We start from the raw sequence: 11,126 nt of genomic DNA on the forward strand, positions 1-11,126 counted from the left end.
AAACTACCTAATCTTTGATATCATTGAGTCTCGGAATGATAGATTTCAGTAAAAATTAAAATAGAGCCCTAACCGGTTTGGCTCAGTGGATAGAGTATCAGCCGGCAGACTGAAGGGTCCCAGGTTCGATTCCGGTCAAGGGCATGTACCTTGGTTGCGGGCACATCCCCAGTAGGGGGTGTGCAGTAGGCAGCTGATTGATGTTTCTCTCTCATCGATGTTTCTAACTCTCTATCCCTCTCTCTTCCTCTCTGTAAAAAATCAATAAAATATATTTAAAAAATAAATAAAATAGAGAATTTGTCCGAGGGCATCACAGAGAGAGTGCCATGAGGAGCCAGTGATTGGTGACCAGTGACGGTGACCAGTCAACGCAGCCTGCCTGGGCCTCGGGGGGCTCCCGGGACAGGGGACCTTGAATTTTAAAATATGGGATGGTCTCAGGCAAACTGATGAGCTGGCCACCCTGCGGCCTGTACTCACTTGAGGAGAGGCAGCTCCTGGGATGTGGGACTTACAGTGTTAAAAGCCAGGAGGCCCTGGGCCAACCCGGGGCTTGGTCACTCTGTCCAAACCACAGAGTGAAAAGGTCAGACTCTCAGTGGGTGGGGGGCCTTCTCATGTTGATCAACTTCCTAGAAGACTAATCTGCTAACCTGAACGCTAACCTATTGATTCACAAATTGTCTACATTTACCTGTGAGTGGAATCTTATGCATGCCCTAGGGTACCCTGTCCCATTGTCAACATTGCTGATTTTTTTTTTTTTTTTTTTTTTTTAAGAATACAGACTGAAACCGGTTTGGCTCAGTGGATGGAGCGACAGCCTGCGGACTGAAAGGTCCCAGGTTCGATTCTGGTCAGGGGCATGTACCTGGGTTGTGGGCATATCCCCAGTGGGGGATGTGCAGGAGGCAGCTGATCGATGTTTCTCTCTCATCGATGTTTCTAACTCTCCATCTCTCTCCCTTCCTCTCTGTAAAAAATCAATAAAATATATTTAAAAAAAAAAAGAATACAGTACATAGCCCTGGCCGGTTTGGCTCAGTGGATAGAGCATCAGCCTGTGGACTGAAGGGTCCTGGGTTCTATTCTGCTCAAGGGCACAGGCCTGGGTTTGCGGGCTCGGTCCCCAGCGTAGGGCGTGCAGGAGGCAGCCAGTAAATGATTCTCTCTCATCATTGATGTTTCTATCTCTCTCTCCCTCTCCCTCTCTGAAATCAATAAAAATATATTTAATAAGTAAACAAATAAATAAATCATTTTAAAACAACAGTGACAAGCAGGCTGGGCTGTCCGCTTGTTCGCAAAGGTGCACCCTCCACTTCGGGGTTCCTTTCCGGCCGCTCAGTCACCAAAGCACATCCCTGGGGTCCAGCGGGCACGGAGAGCGCCACCCTCGCTGTGTTTGTTTACGATGACGGCCTGCTCTCCAGCAGCCCCAGGTCGCTTACAGTAGCTCCTGGGGTGTGAAGTGCTGGGAAGAACTTAGCCCCAGAGCAGGCTGCGGCTTTCAGCGGGGCCTTTGCCCAGTGACAAGGCAGTGGCTGTTCTGACGCTGAATGCTTGGGCTCAGGACAGCAGGAAGGAGACTCTGCAGGGGGTGGCCGTCCGTGACCCTGCTGTGGCCTCAGCAGAAGGCGTTTCCATGGTCGGAGGGTTCTCTAATGGAGATCAGATATTCTGAAACGGAGCCTCACCTGATGGATGTTCCTGATGATGGGCATCGCCCGCAGACGCCTCTGAAGCCGGAGTTGGCCCCCAGCCCTGGTCCCTCCTCTCCTGCCAGCAGGTCCTTTGCGCGCTGGGGAAGCTCTGTACTGGCAGGTGAGCGTGAGGATGAGGGTAGTTGGCAGGAGGCCTTCGGAGTGGGGGGCAGACCCATGGGTGTGATCCTCGACCCATCTTCCTCTCAACCAGACCCTCTGCCCGATTCTCTAAGACAGGGGCTTGGTCCTGGGCAGAAAACCATTGGCTCACTGAATGTCAAGAGAAGAGAGAGGAGATATTTCTGAGAAGCAGGAGCCCAGGCCTGAGCCCAGGTCGGCCGGGGCCTGGCTGCTTCTGTTCCCGCTCTGGCCTCGCTCTAAGCGGCTCCGCCAGCACGTCCTCCCTCGGTCCAGGTCCAGGTCCAGGTGCCTCGGCCGGGAAAGCTGCACCAGGTGCCCAGTGCCCGTGGGGACAGATGCTGAACCCCAGACGGCGGGGCTTTGGTCTCCAGAGAAGTGGATGCAAGTGGAGGGCGGGGCCGGCGCAGGGGCGGGGCCAACTCAGGTGCGCAGTCAGCGCAGGGGAGGGGGCGGGGCCAGATCGGGGGTGGGGCCAACTCAGATATGCAGTCAGCGCGGGGGCGGGGCCTACTTAGGTGTGCAGTCAGCTCGGGGGCGGGGCCATCTAGGGGCGGGGCCTACTTAGTTGTGCAGTCAGCTCGGGGGCGGGGCCATCTAGGGGCGGGGCCTACTTAGGTGCGCAGTCAGCTCGGGGGCGGGGCCAACTCAGATATGCAGTCAGGGCGGGGGCGGGGCCATCTAGGGGCGGGGCCTACTTAGGTGCGCAGTCAGCTCGGGGGCGGGGCCAACTCAGATATGCAGTCAGCGCAGGGGCGGGGCGGGGCCAGCTCGGGGGCGGGGCCAGCGCAGGTGTGGAGCGGGAGGTCCGCTACGAGGACGACGCTTTAAGTAAGTGGGTTCCCGGGACAGGCGAGGCGGTGCCCGCAGGTCCGGGCGAGGCGGGCCGGCCGCTGTGATGCGCAGAGCGGGAGCGGGAGGGGGAGCGGAGCTGGAGCCGGAGGTTGCGGGGCAGAGCGGTCGGGACGGGCCCCCGGGAAGGGCCTTGCGTGGCGGCGCTCGCGGGCCGGGGCTGACCCCGAGGAGGTGCTCGCTCACCCCAGGCCTTCCGCTCACCTCGTCCGCGTGCCCGCGGCCGGCACACGTGCAGGGGGCAGCCCGGGCGGGTGAGGAGCTCCGGGCTGGAGACACCGCGGGAAGGGACGCTGTCCGGCGGCCGGCGAGGCGGGGCCTGGGCGGGCTCCCCTCCGGCCCGTGGGCGCCTCGTGGGGGGGCGGCCGGCAGCAGCTGTGCCCACCCACTCGGCCTGGGTCCCGTCTCCACGGAGCCGACCAGGGTCTCGGACCCGCAGGGTCTCCGGCGCGGCCCGCTGCTCCTGTGGGGCGGGGGCGGCGGGGACCGCTGGGCGCTGGCGGGTGCCGGCGGGGTCAGCACACCATCCACCGGTAGAAGCGAGGACACCCCGAGCGGACCCCGGGGCAGCCCCTCAGGTCCTCCGTGACCCGGGGACGAACCCAGGGCAGTGAGCGTCCCCAGCGAGCGCTCCGGGACCCGGCACCTCCCTCTCCCCCTGGACGAGCCACCAGCGCCGCAGAGAACCGCCCTCGCGCTGGTCCGTCTGTGCCGGCGCCCGAGGGAGGACCGTGCAGTCGGGTTCCACAGCGCAGTGACTGAGAACGTGGGGAGTGGGGACAAGTTCAGGGGGACCCTCTGGGGCAGTCTGATAGAAACACACCCTCTGTCCGTCAATGCGGGCGGGAACGATCGTAACAGGTAGAAAGGCTGCAAACATCTACAAGATGTACGTTCTCGCTCTGCCTTAAAGGATCCCCAGCTGGAAATTGTTGGCAATGCATTATGGACCTGGGTTAGATTTTTTTTAAAAAGTCTGTGAAGGCCCTGACCGTTGTGGCTCAGTGGATAGAGCGTCGGCCTGCGGACTGAGGGGTCCCGGGTTCGATTCCGGTCAAGGGCACGTACCTGGGTTGCGGGCGCATCCCCAGTGGGGAGTGTGCAGGAGGCAGCTGATGGATGTTTCTCTCTCATCCATGTTTCTAGCTCTCTGTCCCTCTTCCTTCCTCTCTGTAAAAAATCAATAAAATATATTTTTTAAAAACGTCTGTGAAGTACAGTCCCCAAAGGAAAGGCCTGTGCCCTACACAGAGATGTAGAAATAAATGCATGTGGGTGGGTGTTAAGTTAAAAGAGTGTTTGACACACGTGTGGCCTTTTACGATTCTCCATTTCGGGGTGATCAGCTCCATACCCCACTGCTCCGTGCAGGAAATGGGGCATTTGGTTCTCGCTGGAATTTTCCGAGCTCAGAGACAGTGTGCGGTGGGGTAGGCGGTGAAGGGAGAGTAGTGTTCATTTTGTGATTTTCCTTTCCTTCTCTCTCCTGACCATTGTCAAATAATGCTCTCGAAGGAGGGCTCTGTTGAGAGCAGAGTGAATCACTGGCAGGGAACACTCAGCTATTTAAGTTTAAGCCGGTGTTTTCAACCATCTCCACGCTCAGCTGTGGAGCGTCTGGGAGAGGAAGCTGACATGTTTTCCGAGACCTGCGCATTTCTGTCGACACTGGGTAAAAGCACCCATTAAAACCCTCGTATGCATCCCTCTTACGTTTTTCCTCTTCCTATTAAAAATAGAATGAAAGGCTAACTCCTGGGCTGAGTGTGTTTACCTTTATCTGTCACCAAACATATATGAGAAAAGTTTCAACACAAATGAAATCAATGGATTATTTCCTATTTTTAACTCATAATTCTTTTTTAAAAAAAATACATTTTATTGATTTTTTACAGAGAGGAAGGGAGAGGGATAGAGAGTTAGAAACATCGATGAGAGAGAAACATCGATCAGCTGCCTCCTGCACATCCCCCACTGGGGAAGTGCCTGCAACCCAGGTACATGCCCTTGACCGGAATCGAACCTGGGACCTTTCAGTCCGCAGGCCAACGCTCTATCCACTGAGCCAAACTGGCTTTGGCTCATAATTCTTTTTAAAATATGTTTTTTATTGATTTTAGAGAGAGAGGAAGGGAGAAACAACAATGAGAGAGAAACATGGATTAATTGCCTTCTGCACGCCCCCTACAGGGGATTGAGCCTGCAATCCGGGCATGTTCTCTGACCAGGAATGGAACCGTGACCTCCTGGTTCATAGATCGACACAGCCCCTGAGAAACACCGGCCGGGCTGCTCCTGATTCCTATTTCCAAAGCAAATACCAGTGATCAATAGTACATGTGACACGTTTGCCAAAGGAATACTGTGCCTTTTATATTCCTTGCAATATAAATAACGTCAATTTTTGCTACACATCACAGTGAATCATAATAAACTAAGTAATGAGGAGCTAAATATTGATTTCTCTTATTTTATAACTTACTATAAAGTGAATGAATTATCCTAATCTTCAATTGCCTTCTTTAAAGTACATGGTTTGTAATTTACTTGTCAATGGCTTTTAATATGCTTCAAAATAAGATCCAACATGCTTATTAGAACTGAAAGATGAAGTCACACTGCTGAAAGGAAGTGAGCCTGCCTTGGTGCTTAGGTTTGACAAAGAAGAGTCTTTGCTCGTTGGGACAAATGTACAACTCTAATATGTTTTTTTAAAAAAAAAATATATATATTTTTAATATATTTTATTGATTTTTTACAGAGAGGAAGGGAAAGAGATAGAGAGCTAGAAACATGGATGGGAGAGAAACATCTATCAGCTGCCTCCTGCACACCCCCCACTGGGGATGTGCCTGCAACCAAGGCACATGCCTTTGACCGGAATCGAACCTGGGACCCTTTGGTCCGCAGGCCGACGCTCTATCCACTGAGCCAAACCGGTCAGGGCCAGCTCCAAGATTTTGACAAAAATATATTTTATTTTTTAAAATACACTTCTATTGATTTCAGAGAGGAAGGAAAGGGAAGGAGAGACAGAAGCATCAACGATGAGAGAAAATCATTGATCGCCTGCCTCCTGCACACCCCATACTGGGGATCGAACCCGTAACCCGGGCATGTGCCCTGACCGGGAATTGAACTGTGACCTCTTTGTTCATATTAGCCACACCGGCTGGGCCAAAAATATATTTTAAATGTGTGACACAATAAATTTTACTTAAAAATACAATATTGGCAAGAAAGTATTAAAATTAATAATATTTTCATTTCCCCTCCTTTTTCAGGGTGTGTTGGGGTAAACAGGGACTTGTAAGAGAAAAAATAACTGGTACAATGAACAGTTGTATAAGTCTTGGCAAAGTCTTTTTTTGGTATTTTTCATAAAATCTTAAGTGGATTGTAATGAAGGACTGTAAGGGCTGGATAATAAATCTTTTGCCAGTCAGGTAGCTTTTAATTCTTTGCTTTCGGCAAAATTGAAGGCAATCAAAATATCAGTGTAAGAACATCAAAAATCATGTCTGACGGAAGATCACAGCATGATACGTTACTGAGCTCACAGAACTGAGTGACGGTTTAGTAATAAAACCCTTCCCTTGCCAGGTACTTACTGTCTGAATATGGTTTCTCTGAGCTTACTTCTAAACAAAAGCTTAAGGATATAATTGATGCTAAACTCATGCTCATTCTGGCAGTAAGTAATATTCATCCACAGATACGTAAACTAATTTTTAAGGTCCCATTCATCTTATTAAGAGATTGATTTCCAATGCAATTTTTATTTTTGTTCAATGCGTTTTAATAAAAATTTGTAATGCATATATATTGTTTTAATCAGTTGTGAATTAATAATTATACTGATAATCTAGAGGAAGGCTATTAATTTTGAGTGTCAATTTATAGAGATATTTTTGGTTTACTTATTATTATTTTTTAAATATATTTTATAGATTTTAAAGAGAGGAAGGGAGAGAGATAGAGAGAAACATCCATGAGAGAGCAACATCTATCAGCTGCCTCCTGCACACCCCCTACTAGGGATCAAGCCACAACCAAGGTACATGCCCTTGACCAGAATCGAATCTCGGACCCTCCCGTCCTCGGGCCTACGCTCTATCCATTGAGCCAAACCGGTGATGGTGAGATATTTTTGTTTTAGAGCAAGATAGTAGGGGGTCGACAAAAGACTTCAAGCCATGAAGCACCGTTCATTGGGATGGAATCATTCAGGGGAAAGAAGATGGGAAAGTGAGTTCAAGGAGGAAAGGGAATCATAAAATTTTCTATTGTTAAAGAAGAAATGTTCATTTTTTTAAAAGAATGATGGGTGTAGCAGATTCTATGGTGTTTAGATGCCATTGCATCCCCTTTAAAGCGTTGTATGAAGACTCCTTTAAAATGACAGAATGTTAGCAAGTATGTCCTTTGCAACTACTTGAATGAAAAACTCAGATGCCAGCTTGGACTTGTGGAAAGGGGTACAGTTCTTCAAAACTCTTCTGAGAATATCCCTGAAATGTAGGGCCACTGAATTGTAAGAGGGAGCGGGCGATGGCGCGCTGGCCTGAGGCAGCGTCTCACGGGGAAGACGGCCTGGGGGCCAGGGTCCCTTCGGTAATGAGTGGGGTGCACTCTGCCCACCTCTGCGAGGGCTCCTACCCTTGTTCCAGGTGCCGTGCAGATACTCTCCCTTCTGTGAGCCATTTTGTTTAGGCAGAGTTTACTACAATGAATTCCCTTTCTCAGAGCAGTTGTTCATTCCTACAAAATATACCTGTTTACACAGGAGTGGGTGGGTTTAGGAAAACGCAAAAGGTGTGATGTGGTGGAGAGCTGAACTGTGGGCCTGACGCTCTTATCCCAAGCCACGTGGAAGCTCACCGTGGGCATGGTCTACTTAACGGGACTTATTTGGCCTACATGGTATTTAAAAAAAAATGTTTAAGTTAGTTGGCAAGTTTTATTATTATTGTTTGTTACAGATTTTTAGAGAGGAGAGGGATAGAGAAAACATCCATGAGAGAGGATCATAGACTGGCTGCCTCCTGCACGCCTCCTACTGGGGATCATGAGTGGGAATTGAACCGGTGAACTCCTGGTCCCTGGGCCGACGCTCAACCACTGAGCCACACCAGCCAGACTAGTTGACAAGTTTTAAAAAGCAGGAGAATTCACATAAAAATCCAGCTGGAAATCCTGGACAATGAGAATGTCTGGGGGCGCTGGGCTGGCACAGGCACGAGGGAGCGCCGGTCTGCTGAGATGTGGGTGGCCCCCATTTTGGGGGGTTACCCTCGCCCTCCTGTTTGCTGCTGCCCCACCTCCCCTCCTTCCTGTGCTGCCCTATGGCCACAGACTGAACTGACTGTGGTGTCTGCTACTTCCCATTGGCTGTGGGCTCTCAGAGACGGCAGATCTGCATTGCATCGCCGCAGTCCGTCCGCCTGCATCAGTGGGCCGTGGGTTCCGGCGGCCACGGAGGCTCCTGCTGGGACAGGACGTGTCCCTCTAGTCCAGCCGTGGGCAAACTACGGCCCGCGGGCCGGATCCGGCCCGTTTGAAATGAATAAAACTAAAAAAAAAAAAGACCGTACCCTTTTATGGAATGATGTTTACTTTGAATGTATATTAGTTCACACAAACACTCCATCCATGCTTTTGTTCCGGCCCTCCGGTCCAGTTTAAGAACCCATTGTGGCCCTCGAGTCAAAAAGTTTGCCCACCCCTGGTCTAGTCCCTGCTCCTGTGGAGCTCCCGCCACGCGTTCCGGGTAAAGTGCCCTGAAAGCCTGGCTTCGCCCGAAGAAGGTGTGTATTTCCCCCCAAAGACCATGAGCACCAAGCAACTGATTGTGTTTTTTATTGTTTTTGCTTTGGCTCCCGAAAGCTCTCAGCCAAGTTGAGTCTTTGCTCTCGCATTCTCTGTTCCACTTGCGTGAAACCTTCCTCGGCGTGAGCCTCCCCGCCTAATCCGTTCCCTGGCCCTCATTTTCCCTCTTGGCGTTTTCTTGCTTTCGTGTATGTATTCGTCGTCTGACGCCTCCAATCCCACGTCCTTTCCTGGACCTGCCTCTTTCTCAAGGAGGCTGAGGGTCTCCTGAGCGAGGCCCCACGGTTTCCTCTGTTCCTGGTTCTCGGAGCTGCTGCTCCAGCTGCCACACAGAGAAATCACTCGGGTCCATGTGAGCTTCCGGGGACGAGGGCCTGTGCTGTGCTGACCCCTTAGTGCCCAGTGTCCGGCACAGGACTTGCTTTCCATAGGATGCCACTGGCCGTGCAGGGACAGCATGGTAACACCAAGAGTACAAGTAATTTCTTCATTACAACTGCCCGGAATAAGGGGGTTTTGTATCTGTACCAACTCCTGGAACCCTTGTCATGAGGAGGGTGGAAGATGCATGTAGAACAGTAGACTATTTTTTAAAATATATATTTTTATTGATGTCAGAGAGGAAGGGAGAGGGAGGGGGAGACAGAAACATCAATGATGAGAATCGTGGATCGGCTGCCTCCTGCACGCCCCCCACTGGGGATTGAGACCACAGCCACGGCATGTGCTCTTGACTGGAATGGAACCCAGGACCCTTCAGTCCGCAGGCCGACGCCCTATCCACTGGGCCACACCAGCTAGAGCAGAGCAGTAGACTTCACACTCTATCACAAAAGGAATGTGTTGTGTAACATCAGGGTGGAAAAATAGCTCTGTTTCCTCAAACTGGGGGTTAATTTGGCTGCACGTATCTTCCTGTGAACCCTCATTTAACGCCCTGGACACAGATCCCTAACTGTGCACTACAGTGGAAAGAATATAATCCGTCAAAACTACGAATGCTTACCCAAAACCTTTGCAGTTTAACAAACGGGGGATCTGCAGACACTCGACCAAGTTCTTGCGAGTGATGAGCCTGTATTCCTCACATGGCAAATTGGAACCTGTGGCTTCGGCGACAGTTGGGATTAGCCCCGTTTTGGTGTGAAGAAACTTTCTTTCTTAGTGTAAGTCCGAGGCAGGCTGTTGGAGGCGCCTCCAGGACTGGGTCCCGGGCCCTGTGGTCAGGCTCCAGGCCCTGTGTCGTGGCTCTGTCCACAGGGCGTGCTCACCGCCACAGTTCTTAGTTTCAAGCCACTTTTAATTCTTTTTACTATTTTTAAAAATATTTTTATTGATTTCAGGGAGGGAGGGGGGAGAGAGAGAGATAGAAACATCAATGATGAGAGAGAATCATTGACTGGCTGCCTCCTGCACGCCCCCCACTAGGGATCTAGTCTGAAACCCCCGGGCACGTGCCCTTGACTGGAATTGAACCCGGGACTCTTTAGTCCGAAGGCCGATGCTCTGTCCACTCAGGCACAGCTTCCAAGGCTCAAGCCACGTTTTACTTTGAAAACTGCACATGCCTCGCTGAGGACAGGTCACAACACGTGCCGAGCTCTGGCGTCACGGTCCCGCTGGCTCTGGGTTACCGGACTGGACGGAAGGCCGGCGCTCTCTCTCCAGCAGGAAAGTGTACTTTCCCGTCTGCATGATGCTGGCAATGGCTGGAGTGATTTCCCCCTAACATTGCCACAGAGAAGTACCTTCGGAGCTGCCTTGGCAAGACGTGCAGAGCGACCCTCTCCCCCCGTCCGAAGCCCCGCGGGCAGGGGAGGCCGCCCCGGTGAAAACCATGAGCGCCGACGGCGGGACGAGGAGACATCACGGAACCGGTGGGCGGACAGCGGAACCCCGCCTGGCACGGCCCATCCGGTTTCAGCAGGCGGTGGGGGAGGGTCTGGGGCCTGGGAACACGCACCGTCCAGTCTTCGTAGGCGGGGCGGCCCTGCTCTCCCCATGGCCCGCGGGCCTTGCAGCCGACTTCCCACAACCTGGGCTTCTTGTGTACACAGTCATCTCTGGCTCGTGCCTCCAGAGGATCCTGTCTGTGTCAAGGCGATTCGGAATGCTGAGCTGAACTTGCAGGATTTACCTCTGGGGGCCAACGGGTTTTTAGTATTTTTAAAAATATATATTTTTATTGATTTCAGAGAGGAAGGGAAAGGGAGAGATGGAAACACCCGTGATGAGAGAGAATCACTGATGGGCTGCCCCCTGCACGGCCCCCACTGGGAATGCAGCCCGCAGCCTGGGCAGGTGCCCCTGACCGGGTTCGAACCCGGGACCCTTCAGTCCGCAGGCCGATGCTCTACCCACTGCGCCACATCGGCCAGGGCGGTGCTTGGTGTTTCTGTGCACTTTGCTCCAAGTTGCTCAGAATGGATAGGACTTGCCAGGCGTCAGGCTTAGGGCTCCCAGGGGAGCCAGGAAGGGCCGTGGCCACAGCGGAGCGGGCTCACCGCGCTCAGCCCCTCCCGGCCTCCCCGCGGCAGCTTCCATTTGGCCTAAAGGAAGGTTGGCCTTCGGGGGTTGGGGGGGTCCGGGCCTCCCGCG

Source organism: Myotis nattereri (assembly GCF_964212035.1).
Source record: "Myotis nattereri genome assembly, chromosome: 4".
NCBI lineage: Eukaryota > Metazoa > Chordata > Mammalia > Chiroptera > Vespertilionidae > Myotis > Myotis nattereri.